Here is a 21,924-nt window from a genome sequence, read left to right on the forward strand (position 1 = left end):
TTTTAGAAAACTGCCCACCAACTGCGACGCACTGTGCTTGTAATATTAAGGCTGCGGACCCTGACCTACTGAACGTCAGTGTTCTTAAACACAGTATCAGGGCCTGAAGTTTTTTGAACAAACACAATTTAATTTTCATTTTAATTATCCAAACAATTGCCCACCAACAGTGACAAAAGCCCCCACCAGTGTGGATAAAGGGTTAATGCTGTACTACGTGCAGTGACAAAAAAAACCCACCAGTGTACAATTGTGCAGCAGGGGTTAATACTATTAAGTTACTTACAGCACCAGTGTGACACTGGCAACAAGTAATATTTAATAAATATTCTAGATGTTCCTACACTATTTAAAAAAAAAAATGTTTTGCTAACTGCCTACATCAAAACTAGCTTGGCCAGTATTACACTAAGGGACATGTGGATGCAACTGCTCATCAAACAGTGTCGCTAAAATGGCCCTATGCTGTACTGCGGCGAATGAACCAAAACACCCAAGATCCGACGCCGGGAAAATGACGTTTTGGCTCTGAAAATGGTGGTGAGATCCAAGTCCCAGCTCAGATCATTTGCCCATAATATATATTAAAGATAATTATTTAAGAAGTTTAAGGCACTTATTAAATTATTGCAATTTGCCAAACCTATAATATCTCTCGTTTTTTAATTTTCTGTTTCGTTCAGCTAAACATCCTTACATTCTAACACTCTTGTTCAATGTTTATTACACTTATTGAATTTAAATATTTGTGAAAAGATTATTATTTTTTTTATAATCCTTTTATTTTCTTATAAATAACAGAACTACTATGCTAGAAATAAGAAAATGTTCTTCTCAAAACAATTTTGTATTTACAAAGGAACATTTCTTTTGTTAATACAATGAAATTAAATTAATTTTAACTCTCTTTTTAAATGTCAGAAACAGCGACGTTTTTGTGTATTTTGATACTAATATACTAATAACCCAAACAGTACAGAGCCATTGTGCCTACCAGCATTAAATGGGTAATTATTGATTCCAACAAGGTGGGAAAGTCTGAGAGAATGGTGTGAGGTGAGGGAGCGTTGCTATGCGTGCCAAAATAGTGACTTGTTTACTTAATTTTAGGCAGGGTGTGAGGATTTTGGGGTAATGTTTAGGTCTTTTGGCCGTGCCCACCGCCTGGCCTGCCCGTAGGTCAGCCTAATGCACTGCCCCATTCCTTTCAGGTACCTTGATGCATAGGCATATAATGGATGAAAGCTGCACCCTTACGAAGATGCAAAAAAATCAGAAATGTAACAAATCTGCTAACGCCACGGTGATCAGCATCCTACACACCCTTATACCTCACGCGCATCTGTGTTTCCGTCACTTTAGTACATACTTGCCAACTTTTAGATTCTCTTCTCCGAGTGTGGCCTGGAGGGAAGATGGGATTGGCTGGTGATGGGGGCAGGGCTGCACTCTTCATGTCATTCTGCCTCATCCACTCAAGGCGTAATGCTGTGAGCTACCGGCCTTTGATGAGGGGGAGGGAGCAAAAAGATGTAATTCTCATAGAAATGCATCATAATGGCCCGTCCCCTTCCCACTGACCCGCTGCATTGTTCTACATATCCTGCCCCCTTCGATGGGAAGTGGGCATGATGCGGGAGTACTACCCACTCTTCCGGGGTCTGGAGGGACTCACTGGGAATTCGGGAGTATCCCGGAAATTCAGGAAGAGTAGGTACGTATGTTTCAAAGTGCACACCACTACCCACATGATAGGGACCGAGTTCAATGTCATTGTGCCACTTACCTTGCCGGACACTCTTTCAATTTTAGCCGGTGGTTCAACTTTAATTAAGCGGGAGCTTATTTTGCTGTATGCGAAGACGGAGTTCCCAATACCCGGATTGAGACAGCGGCTAAGTAAAGGCGGTCACGAGCTGACTGAATTTTTGCTTACGGAGCTGCGAAAACTGGGAACATCGGGCTATTTGCCCACAAGCAGGGACTCCTTATTCCATCTTTATAAAGCACCTCGATTACACCAATTCCTCCGATGCTATATATATTCTCTGATAAATGAGTCCGGTGAGAACTATGATTTTGATACAATATTTCAAGCGAAATTGATGTTCTGTAAGGACAATTTTTTACACTGACTAGTCCAGTGGTTCCCAAACTTTTTTGAATCACGGCACCCTAATGTAACAGAATTGTTTTCACGGCACCTCTAAGCCAAAATTTATTATTGAGAAAGTCAGAAAAAAAATGATTAAGTAAATTGTGCTGACCTGTCATCCTTAGGGTCAGTTATGTGGTGGTGGACAGGTTTATGCTTCTGTTTGTCCACATATTTACATTACATTGAGCATAAAATTGTTTGATTTGATGTTAGACCACCAACCTGTGGCACCCCTGCAACTGTCCCGAGGCACCCCAGGGTGCCACGGCACACAGTTTGGGAACCACGGGACTAGTCAGTAATTTTTATATGTATACAAAGATTTCTTATTTCGGTCTTTATTGAGACTTAGGGCCTCATTCAGAGGCGGTTGGAGGATGCAAGCAGTCGCTCAGAAACTGGGCGGCCGCTTGCATCCTGACCGCCCGCCTCTGTTGCGGTCGTTAGGCTGTGGGTTAACACCCACAGCTCTAACGACCGCTCCGGTGATGGTCGCGATGGTCAGATACCATCGCGACCATCGGGGCTTACGACGAGACCCTAGGGTAGGGTCTCCCTTGTCGTAAGCCCTGGAGAGCTTCTGGCTCTATCTGAGCCGGAAGCTCTCCACTGACATCACTAGTGATGTCAGTGGGGCCTCCCCCAAACGGTAGGCGTTCCCATGGGAACGCCTCCGTTTGGGCTGCCACCCCCCCGGCCCGCCTTCCAAACGGGGCGAGCTGTCAATCAACATCGACAGCTCGCCCCCTTTGGATCGAGACCCGTTACGACCGGTGCTGTCGGTCGTAGCGGGTCTCACGCATGCGCACGACGGTGCCGGCGCCATTGTGCGCATGCTCTGTGGGGGGCCATCGACCCGATGCGAGCGCATCGGCGCTAACGACCGGGTCTGAATGACCCCCTTAGTACTTGTGCATGATTATTTATCTTGTTTTTTACTGTTATTATTTTTTATATATCAAAATGTATGAATATATATACTAGATTGGCGTCTTGGTGTTTATTTCTGACATGTCAAGTCTTATAGGGTATTTTTGAACATTAGCGCAACACCTTATAAGTGTTTTTATAGTCATTGTGCTTTTGGCAGATACAGTAGCAAAGTCTGTGGAGGTTTCACGAACCATTTATGGCTGTACCGTCCAGGGTCGGACTGGCCCACAGGGGTACAGGGGAAATCCCCGGTGGGCCCTACTGCCTGAGGGCCCCACCCCCTCCTCTAGAGGTGAAGCAGGGTCATAGACCAATTTGGGTGCTTGACTTGTTTCTATGGAAACTACATTAAGATTAGCCCTCCTGCCAATCAAAGTGGGTGGTGCTGACACACCTCAGTCTCCTCATTTATAAAGGGGCCCTGTTCTTGCATTTCCTCTCTAATGGTTGGCTAGGTCCATCTGTTTTGGCTGGCCAGATCCCCCCCTTGGTGGTTGGCCAGCCCCCCCCCTTGGTGGCTGGCCACACCCCTTAAGGTGGGCCCCTAACATTGCATTCCCTGGTGGGCCCTTCATGCCCCAGTCCGACACTGGTACCGTCACCTCCGTGCGGCCAGTGCAACCAGAGCCATAACGCCTATTACATGGCACATATTAATGATGACGGCGGCACCTGTGTACGGAAAACCAGTGGCCGCTGCGGATATATACGTGCAAAGCCATGCAGGTACTCGCATCAGCATATGGTTCCGAATCTGACTGTAGCGGCTGTTCCAAACTTGCGACTGCTCTGCGTGCGACTTAGTCTCAGGCCCACTCTGTTGAATCACTGGCAGTGACGACGGAACACACATTGGCCCTCATTCAGAGGCGGTTGCAAGAAGCGAGCGCTCGCTCTAAATGAGGGCGGCCGCTTGTTATTTTAAGTGCGGCCTCCTGGTCGTTAGCTAAGTTGTGGGTTACCACCCACAGCTTTAGCGACCAACCAGGGTGATGGTCGTGATGGTCAAGATCATCACGACCATCGGGGCTTGCGACGAGACCCTAAGGTTGGGTCTCGGCAACCGCAAGCCCCAGGGAGCTTCCTGCTCTGATCGAGCAGGAAGCTCCCCACTGACATCAACACTGATGTCAGTGCGGCCGCCAACAAAATGGCAGGCGTTCCTTAGGAACGCCTCTGTTTGTGAAACCCCCCCCCCCCCGCCATGCCTACAAAATGGGTTGAGCTGTCGATCAACATCGACAGCCGCCCCTTTTGTAGCGAGCTCCGGAGCGAGAGAAATTCCCACTCCGGGGCTTGCACACGTGCAGTGCGGCCGCTGCGCTCAGCGCTTGCGACCGGGTCTGAATGAGTACCATAGATATAAGGAGCTACATAGCAGACGTGTAGTAGTGGGAGTAGCATGCAGAATAGTAGGGCCGCTCTGACAATTCTCTTACCTTACCAGCTCATTGTTGACCTGATTCAGAATTAGACGGAGTCGCGGCCGTCTTTGCGTATTTTCTCGCACTTGCATCTGCATCGTTACGCTAAGGCTGCTACAACGCCCTTCCCTGGTGTACAGCCGTGAGTCGCAATGGGTAAGGACTGAGACGCCTACTGTGCGAAAATCCGCTAATACATGCAGCCACCTGGAAATGTTTTGAGACACCCACCGGCGGCTTCGCAGATCCAAGCAAGTGCGTACAGACACGCAGCGGTGGTCGCAGAGCCTTCAATATTCCACCATCTGAGTATTCCTATGGTTGCGCAGAATGGCCGCAGGAACTGAGACACTGGCACCATATTTTCTGCGTACAGGATGGCAGATGTAGGGAGAAACACACCCTGAAAACGGTCACGACACGCCCATGTCTTTTGCCGTCGCTCCCTGTTACTTCCCACAAAACGGCCTCTCTACAAACGTAGTCTCATTTTATGGCAATTCAATCGCCGCACGTTCACATTGCGGCTTAGCTGCATGCGCAGTTGGTCGATAATCGCTCAACCGCGTAAATATTGGCATTTGTACATATATGAATTAGGTCCTTTGTACACAACTGCTTTCAGCGCCTACAGCGCTAACACAAGGCGCAGCATCACCGTACATCTGCGAGCAACTTCTACCCTACCCACACAGTATGAGGGGAAGTTACACTTACAGAACTTAGGGGTCTATTTACTAAGTAGTGTTAGGAGACAGAGGGCCTAATTCAGACCCGCTCGCGAGTGCTGAGCGCTCGCAAGCGGGTCGATGTTGGGCGCATGCGCGAGACCCGGATAGCGACGGGCAAGCCGTCGCTCCGGGTTTCGCTACAAAGGGGGCGTGCTGTCGATGTTGAGTGACAGCACGCCCCCTTTGGTGGGTGTGCCAGGGGCGTGGCTGCCCAGACTGAGGCGTTCCCATAGGAACAAGTGATGTCAGTGGGAGTGCTCTCGGCTCTGATAGAGCCGAAAGCACTCCAGGGCTTGCGACAACGAGACCCTACCACAAGGGTTTCGTCGCAAGCCCGATGGTCGCGATGGTCTTGACCATCGCGACCATCTTCCTGGCCACTCGCTTTAGCTGTGGGTGGCCACCCACAGCTATACGAGTGGCCAGGAGGCCGCTCTAAAAAAAGAGAAGGCCGGCCCTGATTCAGAGCGAATCAGGACCTGAGTGAAAAGTGATAAGAAAGTGATAAGGTGCCAGCCAATCAGCTCCCAACTGTCATCTCACAGGCTGTGCTTGAAAAATGACAGGAGCTGATTGGCTGGCACCTTATCATTTTCTTATCACTTTTCACTCTGTCTCCTAACACTGCTTAGTAAATAGACCCCTTAGGCCCTAAGTAACAGTTCATATAAAGGGATAAGAATGCTAAATCCAGTATATGACAAGTGCGATCTTTTGCCTGGAAGGAGCACTGAGCTGGGGGCTAGCTGATGCTGGTAATTCTGATTTTGGCTTAAGTTCGGGGACTGACAAAGCTGAGATTCAGCAGAAATAACAGAGCGTCAGGAGACACTGATTCATGCTGTTAGGTGAGGACGACCTCTCTGTTTATTCTGCCTGGAAGAAGAAGAAGTTATTTAGCTGAACTTTAGTTTAGATCATGCAAACTTTGCTCTCAGTGCACTGATGTGTTTTATAGTTTAGTCATCTTTTATCCAAGCACATGGCTATTATGCCAGATGTTTATTATAACAACAGATAAAAAAACAGCAGGTACCACATCTCTCTCTCTCTCTCTCTCTCTCTCTCTCTCTCTCTCTCTCTCTTCTCTCTCTCTCTTCTCTCTCTCTTCTCTCTCTCTCTCTTTCTCTGGGGCCTATTCATCAACACTAAAATCGATGGAGGTAATTAGGTTTATAGCTGGCATGGAGTTCTACCTAATTACCAGAGGAATCCATCATTCCTCCTCCCCATCACTATCTATTCCGAAAAGCTGTCGTTTTTGCGATGACAGCTTCTCAGGAAATAGATACTTTTCCCTCTCTGCACTAACTTACCGCAGCTGGAATCAGTGCTCTGCATGCGCCGTTACGTTCACAAAATCAGCGCATGCGCAGCACTGCCTACAGCTGCGGTAACTCGGTGTCTGCCCGCCGCACCCCCCCCTCCTCCGCTCCCCTCCCCCACCTACTTGGTCTCCTGGAACCCGAAAGGGATGCAGCCGCGGGCACCAACCTACCGCCCTAACGGCAATTAAGGAAAATGTCCTTAAAACCGTTATTTTAGTGTTGAAGAATAGGCCCCTCTCTCTCTCTCTCTCTCTCTCCTGAAGAGCAAGTAAAAACATTGTTCAATAACAACTGTGTATACAAGACTGTGCAATACAGAGATAAAATATAAATCAACTCATTATACTAAGGGGTCTATTCATGCAGCATTGTTAAAATCTGCTGCACAAAACACGTCAGAAAACAGGGATTGTCACTCGTCCCTCGTATTCAGGAAGGGTACCATGCATAATAAGATTTCCCCAGCGCTGCCCCTGATTGGTGTTAGAATCGCTTCCCCATACAGTAGTATGGGAGAGCGATTCAGAGAAGAACAGAAATGTCATGTTACCGTTTCGCTTTTCCATTTCATTTCACCTTCTGGAGATGGCGAAATGCGCTGAAACTTCCTCTGTGGGGGGAGAGTATCAGAGACGTTTACTGCTCCTGCTCCTCTTCCGACGCTCAGCCCCCTTTTTGTGCGCTACTGTCAGGGCAGGATTAAGGCTTTTGGGGGCCCCAGGGCAACTTAGCTGTGGGGGCCCCCTTTAAGCCACACAGAGCCGAGTCTACCCCCCCAAAGCCTCACACAAAGACACCAATCACACATACACATAAACAGTATACACGCACCAACACATTAACACATACATACACAGTATGCACACTAACACATACATACATACATACATTCATATATATACATACACAAACACACACTAAAACACTACACTTGGAGCAGCAGCAGGTTGCAAATGGACCCGGGCACCTCCTAATTTTGTTGGGCTCCGCCTCCCGCAATTTGCGGGGATATGGTGGTGGGGCTTGTCGCATTGGTCCCGCCCCCAATTTGGGGAGGCATCGTCGGGGGTCGGGGGGATTTATGCGATAGTAGTGAAGCCGGCCCTCTCTCTCCCACAGCTGATGCAGCAACACCTGTTCTCGGCAGGGTCACATCGACCCTGTGAGGGGGCCCCACTGTGTGTGGGGGCCACGGGACGACTGCCCCTGTCGCCCCTCCCTTAATCCGGCCCTGGCTCCAGTCTTCCTGTCCCAAGATGGCCACCTAGCTCACTAATGAGCATGTGCAGGGGCCATCTTGCCTTTACTGTGCTAAGTGTCATTGGGGGAGACAGAAGTCTCCTAGTCAGCTACTATATGAGACCAGGTTAATTACCTGCTATAACACTGTTCCAGATCCCTGCATCGCTACAGCATAACTCACCGGCTGGTGAGCTGTATAGGAGCCCGCTCCGCTCCATTACCAGTATCTATGTAACAGTGAGTCCGGCTGTACCTGCTATCTCCCAATAAACCAACACCACCAGCTAATTAACTGCGATGTTTATAGTTTGAGTCATCCGATGTGACATAGCAGAGACGTCTGCTGATTACCATTGATGCTGCTTGGCTCCCTCCGCAGTGAGGAACACCATTATTAGAAGCTGGCTGCTGATTGGATGAGCGGGGTAGCCACAATCAGCAGGTTTTAATTTGGAACTTTATAGCTACAGATTCAGCCATTTATAAAAAATCCATCATAACGGAGCCCAAGTTCCCTCGCTACAGGGTCACTGATAATAACTTTATAAAAACGCATGTATCTATCTCTACAATATATCAGAATTGCAGAACTGAAGCATTTAATACATTGGGACATGGGCTGAAAATTGGGGCCATCGTCACACTGTTCTTCAGAAGTTCAGACCCATATCCAGGGGTATATTTACTAAAGGTCGATTTTGGCTTCTTGGTGTATTTATAGGTGATTTTCTGTGTGATTTGCAAATCGGTGATTTACTAAAGGCAAAGGGCCTGATTCAGAGCTGGTCGCTATTTGCGGTAGTTCATTCAACAAAAAGGGGTGGCTATTCAAATGAACCGTTCGCTCTTTGCGGTCTGTTGACGCCTCTATGTCTGAACGAGCGAACAAAACTTGCGGTTGTAATTTTGAAAAATACGCCCCCTGGCCGCTCGCACCATACGTCATGTCCGCTATTTATTAGATTAATCGAGTACATCGAACAGCGTATGAACTGCTCGCTATTCTTGTGGCTGGTGTTTGCTACCACAAATTTGCGAGGAGTTCTGGCTATAAAATAACCCAGTGACGTGGTCAATGACGCTCCAGTATTAATTATGCACACCCTTAAAACGCCCGTTTTGACCTTTAAGCACGCCTGCGTTCTGATTTCCACTCCCCGTTTTCAAGCACCTTCCCGTTACCACCCACATACGCCTCCTCCTGTCACTCATATTAGCAGACATTCGCTATTTAGCGAACAAACGATTTTCGGACGCACTGACTGGTTCGTCATGCGTATAACGATCCGTACACATGCGCAGTTGGGCAAACATCGCTCGGAGCGAACGAGCGGCCGCTTACGAGCGGCTCTGAATCAGGCCCAAAATCCACTATAAAACCGAATCCCAACCAAAATCGGCCATCTAACAAACATCGATACTTTCACATAGACCACTACAGGATTCTCTCATTTACAGTAGGATTGAAAATCGACTTAAAATTAGAATTTTAGTAAATTAGAGATTTGTCCAGTTACACAGTCGATTTTGAGTCGATTTCAGTAGCTTAAAAACGACCATTAGTAAATAAGTGTTAATGAGGATGCTCGGTGCACTTTAATAGTGTCAGAGTAATATTTGTTGTTTAATCTATCTTTTTTTCTTATTATAAGGCACTTTCTTTAATGATTCTCAGTAAATTTACTGACAGCTGTCACTTTCAGGAAATTGGACAAAGCCATTACCCCCAGTTACTTTATTGAACCCTAGGGAGTACGAGGTCGGTCTTCCCATCTGTAGCCGCTGGGTGAGCCTGTGTGCAAGATTTGGGGGTAGGGGGACGGTGACACACATCTATGGAGCTGCTCTCCCGGAGACACAGAAATTTCAGATTGTGTTTTGGATTAAACCTTGATCTCTCTGTGCTGCTGACGGAGTGTGAGAGGATCACTGCTTACATCTCTCAGACATCTCCAACACACAATACTGAGCCGTCGCCATGACGATTGTATACAACACAGAAGACGGGGTGAGGGGGATTTCACAATGACCGCCAACAAGAGGCTAACCCCATCAATGCCAGGGCCTCGGGCCACTGGGAGGCACAATGATGACCGCCCATGATGTGTGCATGCCTATGCTGTTTTCCTAACTGATCCTAACGTTTAATAAAAGACATAATATATTATAGCATAGCATTCTGAGAACATGAAAGGTAAAGTTATAGACATGCACAAGACAGGGAAAGGCTGCAAATCATTTACTTATTCCTAACATTACATTGCGTTCCCTCTACAGTCCAGCCAAATTAAGTGGTCTATTTACTAAGCTGTGTTAGGAGATAAAGTGAACGGGGATAAGGTACCAGCCAATCAGCTCCTAAATGCCATTTTTCTAACACAGGGGCCCATTTATCAAAGATCATTTGAGGTAAATTCCCCGAAAACACCTGTTTTCGGGGGTTTACCTCAAATACTTAGTATCCCCCGAATGTATGAAGGAGGGACCGCAGCAGATATCTCCGATACCTGCTGCGATCCCTCCATTGCCGCCGGCAGCCGCCTCCCCCATAGGTTTCTATGGGGGATGCGATGCTGCCAAATGTATCAATATCGGGAATGCGATTGACCCCAGCAGCTAACGCCATCTGCACTTAGCGTTAGCCGCTGTGTCCTATGGGCACTTACCGCATTTGAGCTGGCGGAGGGATCTTCAAGATCCCTCCTCCGGCAATGGGCGCCGCTCATGTGCAGTCCGCGGGACTGCGCATGCGCAACAGCCCGGAAAGCGCTCCGGCCACATCGCAGGGACGGGCTCTTTTCGGACCCCGTCTCCGTGCATGTGCCGGGTCATACATTCGGCCGGTATGATCGCATTTTGCAATGCAATCATGGGCGATACTGCATGCCCTGATCGCATTGCAAAATGCGATCCTTAATAAATGGGCCCCACAGTCTGTGACATGGCAGTTAGGAGCTGAATGGCTGGTACGTTATCACCGTTCACTTTATCTCCAGTCCTAACACAGCTTAGTAAATAGACCCCTAAGGGGTCTCTTTACTAAGCAGTGTTAGGAGACAGAGTGAAAAGTGATAAGAAAGTGTAAGGTGCCAACCAATCAGCTCCCAACTGTCACTTTTGAAACAGCCTGTGAGATGACATTTGGGAGCTGATTGGCTGGTACCTTATTACTTTGTTATCACTTTTCACTTTGTCTCCTAACACTGCTTAGTAAATAGACCCCTAAATTACTTAACTTAAGTTGTCAACACACACGTGACCAGGGGCGTCTTAAGAGAGAAGGGGGCCCTTGTACATCCCCCGTTCATGGCCCCCTCCCCTCTCCCTGGTGGCCGGCAGTGGACTGACATGGCTGGCCGGCCAACGCAACAACAGTAGAATCTGGGCACCTGAGTGTGCCCAGAGTCTACTGCGCATGCGCAAAACGCAAGCGGCTTATCACTTTTCACTCTGTCTCATAACACTGCTTAGTAAATATAGCCCTTAGCCTGCAAAATGGCTGCCTGCACGGTTAATAGATGTGCTTTATACTGACAAAACAGTCTGCTGTTGAAATACATAAAATGATTTCTTCTGTGTGATTGATAGTGGAACAGTCTATTCCTTCTTCTCTATTCCTTCTCCAGCCAAGTGTCCCATTAGAGAACTCTCTCACTTCAGGTACACGTCACCTCCACTTCTACTCTATAGAAGGTTTAATAAATGGCCCTCGTATTGTCTTGTTGGCTCTGAATGTTGTCATAACAGAAGAATATCCCCCGCTTTCTCAGGGCCTGATTCAGCGAGGAACGCAGTTACTAATATGCACGCAATCGGTCGATTAATATGCATTGTGCATGCATCGCAGTGCACCTGCGCGAACTAGCAGTTGCGATGGGAAATGTGTTTGCAGAAGATATGCAGACCCCGAGCACAGTGACTGATAGGAAGTGCCGTTTGTGGGTGGTGACGGGGGGTTGTGCCAGTGCGTTTCAACGCCGTTGCATAGACGTGCATAAATTAGCCACAGCGATACCAGACGCCTCCTGCGGCCTCATAGCGTGCGCTGAAGTCAGCAATTCCTGAGTGAGGGCCTGATTCATAGCCACCCCTATTTTCTGGACGAGCGAGCGCTAATTGCGTCTGGCTCTGAATCAGGCCCTGAGGTCTGAGCTGCCTTAACTGTGGTCCTGATTCAGAGCCGGACGCAATTAGCACTCGCTCGTCCAGAAAATAGGGATGGCTATTCAAATCAACCGTTCGCTCTTTGCGGTCTGTTCACGCCTCTAGGTCTGAACGAGCGAACCAAACTTGCGATCGTTTTTTTAAAAAATACGCCCCCTACGTCATGTCCGCTATTTATTAGATTAATCGAGTACATTAATTAGAGACTCCATTGACGATTATTTACTATAGGGTGACGTATTTAATTACGGAAGGTAACCCCCTCAAAGGGCACACCTATTACCTATATCCCACTGCTGGACATTCTAAAGGTTATAGAGGAGACGTAGTTTATGTTTGAGAGACACTACGGATAGAGACACCCTAAAGGAGTCTCTAATTTTCCCACTTAACCATCTGCTGTCAGAACTCTTATAGCGACCATAAGCATTATAGCATTGGGTCTCCCAAATAAACAAAATACATTAATACTGTATGCTATTCCTTTATCAATTGTTTATTATTATTTTTTACAGAGAATAATATAGTTACACGGTTACATTACATTCCATTTTGGGGGTCATTCAGACCCACTCGCGAGCGGCAGTACGCTCGCAAGTGGGTCGATGTTCCCCACTGCGCATGCGCACGACGGAGGGAGCTCCGTCGTGCGCATGCGCGAGACCCGGCGAGCGAAGGACTTTCCATCGCTCCGGGTCTCGCACCAAAGGGGGCGTGCAGTCGATGTTGATTGACAGCATGCCCCCTTTGGTGGGCGTGCCATGGGCGTGCCTGCCAGACGGAGGCGTTCCTATGGGAACGCCTACCGTCTGATGCCGGCCCCACTGACATTACTAGTGATGTCAGTGGGAGTGATTTTGGCTCTGGTAGAGCCAAAATCACTCCAAGGCTTGCGGTTGAGAAACCCGACCACAGGGTTTCACTCGCAAGTCTGATGGTCGCGATGGTCAAGACCATCGCGACCATCTTGTTGGACGCTCGTATATGCTGTGGCTGGTGACACACAGCTATACGAGCGTCCAGGAGGATGCTCCATTTTAATGGAGGTGGGCCCTGATTCAGAGCGAGCGCTCTGGTCAGAACGTCCGGCTCTGAATCAGGGCCTTTATTTTATAGATAGGTGAGCGCATAATACAATACTTTTCGTCAAGACCATCGCGACCATCGGGCTTGCGACGAGACCCTTGTGGTAGGGTCTCGTGGCCGCAAGCCCCAGAGAGCTTTCGGCTCAAACAGAGCCGAAAGCTCTTCCACTGACATCACTTGTGATGTCAGTGGAGCCGCCCACAGACGGTAGGTGTTCTCATGGGAACGCCTCCATCTGGGCAGCCACCCCCCCCGGCCCGCCCACCAAAGGGGGCGTGGTGTCACTCAATATCGACAGCACGGCCCCTTTGGTGCAAGACCCGGAGCGGCGGATTGCCTGTTGCTATCAGGGTCTTGCGCATGTGCACGGCGGAGCCAGCTCCGTCGTGCGCATGCACTCTGGGCCACCATCGACCTGGTTGCGAGCGATCGGCGCTTGCGACCGGGTCTGAATCAGGCCCACAGTGTCAATGTTTGACGTTTTTTCAGTCTGCGCATTGCATATACACCCCGTTGGTTACCACCGGGGGAGGCAGAACGAATTTAGACACAGAGAGAGGGAAATTTCGTGGGCGTTTCTGGGCGGTAACAGTGGTGCGGCTAGCCAGATGCGGGCATGACGCAGTCAGCGTCTGTAACTTTTTGCACAGTTGCAATGATTTCCCAGAGGTCCAATAGGAATGAGGCACGCCATGCCTCGCACCACGCTTTGTTATGCTTTATCTGCAACTTTATACAAATTTCTTTGCGACAAAAATACTAATCCAAAGTACTGTATCTAGGACGCCATAAACGAATTTGCATGCGGCTACAATCCAAAATTCAGGAAAACTAACTTAAAGTGCGGGAATCACTACCCGTGGCGGAGCGTCATATGGCGCAAAAAAAATAGTTGTATGAGGACACATCGATATAAAGGGGCGTTCTCACGTAGGCAACATTGAATGAATGCATGTTGATGCAATTGCGGTCTATACTGAGTTGACTGTGAGCGTGTATATTTTTTCAGGTATAGGGTAGATACGAGTCCACACTGATGATGATAACCAGTGGGAACCAAGCGCACACACAGGAGGGAGGACGCCACCGCGAGATGCGTAAACTTACCGACTAAAGTTGATTGGTTTTTTTTTGTGTATGTCTGATTTACTTCCAGCTCTGTGATGATCATTCTGTACAGGCACCAAATCTACCCATACTAATACCGAAAAACCTGCGCTGTCTATTTTTAATCTGTAAAAGGGACATTTCCTACACAGAGCACTTCATTTGTTTCATTAAAGAAAACGTAACCTTGGCAGTGTAATAATAACTAGCAGAAAGCCGTCGGAATCGACGGTTAATTATTTTATAAACTCATAAAAAGCAACTAAAGTAAACTCTGGGCCTGATTCAGAGCCGCTCGTAAGCGGTCGCTCGTTTGCTCCGAGCAATGTTCGCACAACTGCGCATGCGTATGGGTCGAAATGCGTATGCGCCAACCAGTCAGTGTGCGGTCAGAAATCGAGCGCTCGCAAAATAGCGAGTGCCTGCTAATTTGAGTGACAGGATGAGGCGTTTGTGGGTGGTAACAGGGGAAGGTGCTTGAAAACGGGGAGTGGAGATCCGAACGCAGGCGTGCCAAACGGTCAAAACGGGCGTTTTAAGGGTGTGCATAATTAACAAAGCAGCATCATCGGCCACGTCACTTGGTTGTCTCTTAGCCTGAACTGTTCGCATGATTGCGGTAGGAAAATCCAACCACAAGCACTGCGAGCAGTTCAGACGCCTTTCGATGTACTCGATTAATCTAATAAATAGCGGCGATGATGTAGGATGCGAGCGGCCAGGGGGCGTCTTTACAAAATAGCGAGCGCATGTTTCAATCGCTCGCTCAGACATAGAGGCGTTAACACAGACCGCAAACAGCAAGCGCTCAATTTAAATAGCCGGCCCCTTTTTCTGAACGAGCGAGCGCAAATAGCGTCCGGCTCTGAATCAGGCCCTCTATTTGATTGACAAAAATATGTTACAAATTCATTTGACAATATTTTGAGTCCATCCATTTGCGGCAGGTAATCCAGGTGCATCTTCATGAGTGATCCTTAACTGCAACAGATTCCTTTGATCTTGCTGGAGACAGAGCAACGTAGAGCATATAACATAGGAAGACTGTCTCTGGCAGGTATATTCCGACTTTAGCAAGTGCCTGTATTCATTGTCATCGCAAAGGACAATATGATTGTAAATTTAAGCTGTTTGATTGTAAAAGGTAAAGTGCTGTCACTTGGAGTCAGCGGAAGGCGTGGCCAGGTGTGCAAGGACCTCTTATGTTCTCTGCACAAAGGAGCTCATTCAGACCCGCTCACAAGATGCGATCGCTCGCTGGCAAAAAGGAGCCGGATATTTAAATTAAGCGCTCGCACTGTGTTGCGTAAGGACGCCCACTGTGTGTTAGCAAGCTACAGCAAAGTGCGCTCGCAAGTGTCTGAAGACGCCCCCTTGCCACTCGCAACACACGTCATCTCCGGGAAATGTAGGATTAATCGGGACCAACGTGAGCCATTGGAGCTGCTCGCAGCCCTTGGCCTTTCCCCGCCGCAAGCACTGCGATCAGCGCTGGCTGGAATACATGCAGGTGACGTGAACAATGATGCTACTTTGCTAATTACGCACGCCCTTTAAACGCCGTTTTGGCGGCCAGACACGCCTGCGTTCCCACATCCACTCCCCCGTTCACAAGCACCTTCCCCTGTTACCACCCATAAATGGCGCTATCTGTCACTCAAAGCAGCGACCTGATAGCTTACGAGCAATCAAAATCAGATCGCAACGAATTATACTGAGAATCACTGCGAATTATACGCATGCGCAAATGGGCAAAAATCGATCACAGCGAGCGATCGCGCCTTAGCGAGCGGCTATGAATCAGGTATAAAATCCACAGAAATTGTATTTTGGAAGAGCGACTCTACAATCATATATGTGCCATTGACTAAACTTTTCCTTGTGTCCAGGCTCCTGGTGAGCAGCAGGACTGCACCCTTTTTCAGTCGTAGGATGTGAGACGGAGTCGGGGGTCCACTCATCTCGACCGTGTGCAAAAATTCAACTGGATAGCGCACTCTGGGCCTGATTCAGAGCCGGACGCTCTTTCAAAGATCGCTTTTTGATCTGAATTAAGTTTGGGAATCATACGGGGGTATCCAAATAGATGGGATCGGCGAAAAACAGGGATTTTTCACTGATTATCCCTGTTTTTCGTCAATGTTTTTTTTTCACCCCATCCTATTATTTTGGACAAAATCTATGATAAGCTCAGGGACCTATGAGATTTTGTCATTTCAGGGGTGAAAAAAAAAACTGCATTTTGCGTGGATTATTTTTCGGGACACATCAGATCCTGAAAAAAAAGCTCCGATAAGTTCCGGCGTCGGGTAGACTTCGGGGCTAATTAGATAGCCCCGGGGGATCCATTAGCGCCCAAACAATATTCGGGGCTAATTGGATACCCCCCCCCCCATAGTGTTAGCAAACGCTTGCTCGGTTTCTGCTTCAAAGACAGTTTTGTGGCATGGCTTCTGGTGATACTTGTGGCAGACCTAAATCTCTGAGGCTCAACGAATGTGACAGAAGTATTGTACCAATTTCAAATAGCGCCTCGTTGCGGCTAATCTCTGGTGAGAGTTCTACAGAAGTCTCCAGTTAAAGTTACCTCGAATTTCAAGAAAAGTGCCATAGTGTCTTTTAGTCTGCAAAAAGCACAGAGGTAAGCAAATATGGCTCTGAACTGTATGGGCATCTGTTACGGGTAAGTATGCAACAGAAATGTGTATGTCTGTCCAGTATCGGACTGGAGCGTGAAGGGCCCACCAGGGGAATGCAGTGGTAGGGGCCCATGCTTTGGGGTGTGGTCAGTTACCACAGGGGATGAGATCAGCCCCCACAGAGGGTTAGGCAGACATTAGAGATCATGCAACTGACCCTCTAATAGAGTAACAATGGATAATTTGAGAGCACAGTCTGGAACCTAACATTAGAGCAAGTGGCAGGCCCTAAGTCAGATGGGCCCACCGGGGATTTCCCCTGTACCTCTGTGGTCCAGTCCAACCCTGTGTCTGTCAGTGTTGTGCCACTGTCAGTGAGACAGGGATGTGCCACTTTCCTGTGAGTAGTGTCTGTGGGGTCTATTTACTAAGCAGTGTTAGGAGACAGAGGGCCTGATTCAGAGCCGGACGCTATTTGCGCTCGCTCGTTCAGAAAAAGGGGCAGGATATTTAAATAGAGCGCTCGCTCTTTGCGGTCTGTTGACGCCTGTATGTCTGAACGAGCGAACGAAACATGCGCTCGCTATTTTTTTTAAAACGCCCCCTGGCCGCTCGCATCATACATCATCTCCACTATTTATTAGATTAATCGAGTACATCGAAAGGCGTATGAACTGCTCGCAGTGCTTGTGGTAGCATTTTCCTACCGCAATCATGCGAGCAGTTCAGGCTAAAAGACAACCAAGTGACGTGGTCGATGACGCTGCTTTGTTAATTATGCACACCCTTAAAACGCCCGTTTTGACCATTTGGCACGCCTGCGTTCGGATCACTACTCCCCGTTTTCGAGCACCTTCCCCTGTTACCACCCACAAACGCCTCATTCTGTCACTCAAATTAGCAGGCATTCGCTATTTTGCGAGCACACAATTTCCGACCGCAATGACTGGTTCGCGCATGCGTATTACAACCCATACGCATGCGCAGTTGTGCGAACATCGAGCGGCTCTGAATCAGGCCCAGAGTGAAAAGTGATAAAGTACCAGCCAATCAGCTCCCAACTGTCATTTTTCAAACACAGCCTGTAAGATGGCAGTTAGGAGATGATTGGCTGGCACCTTATCACTTTCTTATCACTTTTCACTGTCTCCTAACACTGCTTAGTAAATAGACCCCTGTATGAGTGATGCTGTTGTTTACAGGTAGTCATGTGACAGTTGGAAGTAGTTTAGGTGAGCGGCTGAGCTGGGAAGTGTGCGGCTGTTGGGAAACAATGCACAGTCATGTGATCTAGTGTGTCCAATCATGTTAGAGGGAATGCTGTAATTATAACACACTACTGTACATGGCAACTTTACCGCTTCACGACGCCCGAACCGTTGCCCCAATCTAATTTTTCTCTTCGACTGGCACATCTACATGGTAAAGCCTTTATTTTGATACCACAACCATATTTTTACATTCAGCTCTCAAAATAGGTCTCACAATAAAAAAACCCTATAGAATTAATATATAGATAGTACGGTACATGCGTAACTGTAGTTATAAAGCTGTGAACTGTTGGTAGAGGACATTATAGGGGTGAAGGATGCACAGAATTGATCTGATTGATACTTTTGAGGTCATAAAGGAATTTCTACTCCTGATATTCTAAACTTTTTGTACCCCCCAGACCAGCTCAATTATAATTGATGGAAAGTTGTACGTGATGAACCTTGGGTCCTTATCAATCTTACAGCTGTGGAACTAAAATTAAAGTTTAAGATTCAATGTGCAAAAACGAGATTTCACTTTGCGGGATGGGATTATTCAAATAAAATAAAGGAGAGGAGAGTGCACATTGCAGGGGCTTTGTAGCAGGGCGTACACCCCTTTTCTCTCCTGACATGGTCTTGAATTCCCTGCTACCTCAGATGGCCTCAGGTGGGGGTGGGTTGATGTCCCGTTGCTGGCGTTTCCACTATTAGCATATATGCAATGGGTGCAGGGTGTGCGGTGCACACGGGCCCCCAGGTTTAGGGGGGTCCACACCACAGACCCAGGGCCTGATTCAGAGGTGCTCGCTATTTGCGAGCGCACGCTCTGAATCAGGGCGGGGAGGAATTTATTTTTTTTTCTCCTGTCCGCACGCTAAGCTGTGGGTGCCCACCCACAGCTAGTGCGAGCTGGCAGATGGTCACGATTATCGCAACCATCGGGCTTGCGTGGAGACCCTGTGGTAGGGTCTCAGGTCTCTAATAGAGCAGGAACTCCACTACTGACATCACGAGTGATGTCAGTAGGGCTACCCGCAAACGGCAGGCGTTCCTTCGGGAACGCCTCCGTTTGTTCAGCCACCCCACCTACAAAACGGGGCGAGCTGTCGATCAACATCGACAGCCACCCCATTTTGCTGCGAGCCCCGGAGCGAGTGAAGTACTCACTCGCTACGGGGTACGCGCACGTGCGGTGTGCACGCCAAACGTGCGCAATGGCCCACCATCGACCCGCTTGCGAGCGCAATGCGCTCGCGAGTGGGTCTGAATCAGGCCCCCAGTACTCATAATTAGACTTACCTCTTAGCTTTGGCCATCACTGCAGAACAGCAGAAATCACTGGGAAATGTGCAATAGAGAAGTCTAGAGGATGGTGGCATGGGTGGGCGTTCAAACGTACAGACACGCCTGCGCTTTTCTGACCACTCCCCCATCACCACCTCCAGACGCTGACAGTCTGTCACTCACTTTGTGATGGATTCCTATGTGCGTCCATAATCGCAATGCGATTGCTGCGCACGCCCAGTGTGGCTTATACGCATGTGCGATGACAAACAATTCCTTGATCTGCATGCATAGGGCCGTATTCAACTAGAAGCGAAAAGCCAAGATCCGCGAAAAAGTATCGCTGAATGCTTATCTCCGTATTCAATTCCATCCGCTTTTTCGCGTACCCGGAAAGTCAATGCTATGTAATAGGCGAAAAAGATTCGATAACAGGAGAAAAGAGGTGCAACATTTTTATTTTGGGGTGCAAAGGTGAGGAAAACACGCCCCCAAAGGATAACTGCGTCAAAAAATCCCTTAAAAAGTGAGGAACACCCCAAAAAAGTACTTTGAATTTGGGGGCGAAAAAGTACAAAGTGGGGGTACATAGAAAGTATTGAAATAGACTTTTTGGGGGTCTGCAAGTATGGGTGAGGTGTTTTTGGATTGCAGGTGTTTGCTGAAGGTGCGTTTTTTAAAACTTCACTTTAGCGACTTTTAAATATGCTAGCACCCATTTTCAAGTACCCCAAATTTGCCAGGACTACTTATTTTCTCCTAAAAATACTGCTTTATGCTATTCTTCACCACTTGTGCAAAGACGCTAATTAGAGGCAATTGTGCGAACTTAAGTACCCCAAACAGTTTTAATAGTGCTAATCGGGCACTATTACATTGAACCCCAATGTTTCTGCATCTTTTTGGGGGGGTTCAGGCTGATTTCCCCGAGTCTGACACCACTTTACGCCTGTTCTGACTTTGCATGTCTCCATTTTCGCATCTTTTGGAATTGAATAGGGCGAAACTCAGGTACACGCAGGATAAGTTTCCACGGCTATAATACGCGATGTAGTCGAAAAGTCCGGCAGGCGAAACTTTATCGCGCACACAAAACTAACTGAATACGGCCCATAATCGCAATTGCGTACACTACTGAATCAGACCCTAAAAGATATCCTGTGTCGCCTAGACACAGCCATCGATGATCAACAAACATCGATAGTTAACCACTGATGGGTAATGGTTTTACCATCGATGATGGAGATTCATTGGTTCCCCGCCATAAATGGCACAAAGCTTCGCAATGTTTTCATTTTTTAGTACTCCCTGGCGTCCGGACATGAAGCTTAGCTTCACCCTCTGATGCGACTCACAAAGCCCTGCCCCCACCCTTATTGGCTCATTGCCCATGAGTAACAGAGCAGGGATAACCAACTGTGGGTGAAACCATGGATGGTCTCCTGTGAATGGTTTCATATTATCGATGTTAACCACTAATGGCTCCATCTAAGGTCAACACACCGATTGGCGTTCTGTAGCGATGCAGGATGGCTTAGCGCAAACAATGCACTTTACAGAGAGTCATCGGACAGGTGTTATGGTAAGTCGCTCCTCCTGCGACTTTTGGTCGGATGAAGTGGCGCGTAATGGCTCCTTGGCGCATGTGCGAGCCCTTGGAAGATCTGAATTTGAGCGCGCTGCGCATGTGCAAGGAGCATTCGGAGGCGGCCGCGTGATATGTAAATAACCGTAGCTGGCGCTACATGTTATTAGACAAGTGACAGAAAGTTGAGCTTTTCGTGGCTTAGTAAATGACCATCATACTACACCACCATAGTGACATTGCTAAGAGAGGCCCCGATTCAGAGCCGCTCGTAAGCGGACGTTTGTTCGTTCTGACCGATGTTCACACATCTGCGCATGCATACGGATTTTAATACGCATGCGCGGACCAGTCAGTGCGGCCGAAAATCGTTTGTTCGCTATATAGCGAATGCCTGCCATTTTGAGTGACAGAAGGAGACGTATGTGGGTGGTAACAGGGGAAGGTGCTTGAAAACGGGGGTGTGGAATTCGAACGCAGGCGTGCTTAAAGGTCAAAATGGGCGTTTTAAGGGAGTGCATAATTAATACAGCAGCGTCATTGACCACGTCACTGGGTTATTTTTTAATCAGAACTGCTCGCAAAATAACGGTTGAAAAAAACAGCCACAAGAATAGCGAGCAGTTCATACGCTGTTCGATGTACTCGATTAATCTAATAAATAGCGGACATGACGTATGGTGCAAGCGGCAAGGGGGCGTATTTTTCAAAATTACAACCGCAAGTTTTGCTCACTCGTTCAGACTTAGAGGCGTGAACAGACCGCAATTAGCGAACGGTTCATTTGAATAGCCACCCCTTGTTTTAGAACGAACGACTGCAAATAGCGAGCGGCTCTGAATGAGGGCCAGACAGCGAAGGCGACCCTGGAGAAATCTCTGATTACTGCACTATGCTGGGACTAGTAGTTCCACAACAGATACTAAAGCCTGTATGCATACAGTTGGGGGATATGTGGGGCAGAGATAGGAGATATGTCATACATAT

This window comes from Taudactylus pleione, unplaced genomic scaffold (genome assembly GCF_031769625.1).
Source record: "Taudactylus pleione unplaced genomic scaffold, aTauple2 ptg000483l, whole genome shotgun sequence".
In the NCBI taxonomy this organism is placed as follows: Eukaryota; Metazoa; Chordata; class Amphibia; order Anura; family Myobatrachidae; genus Taudactylus; species Taudactylus pleione.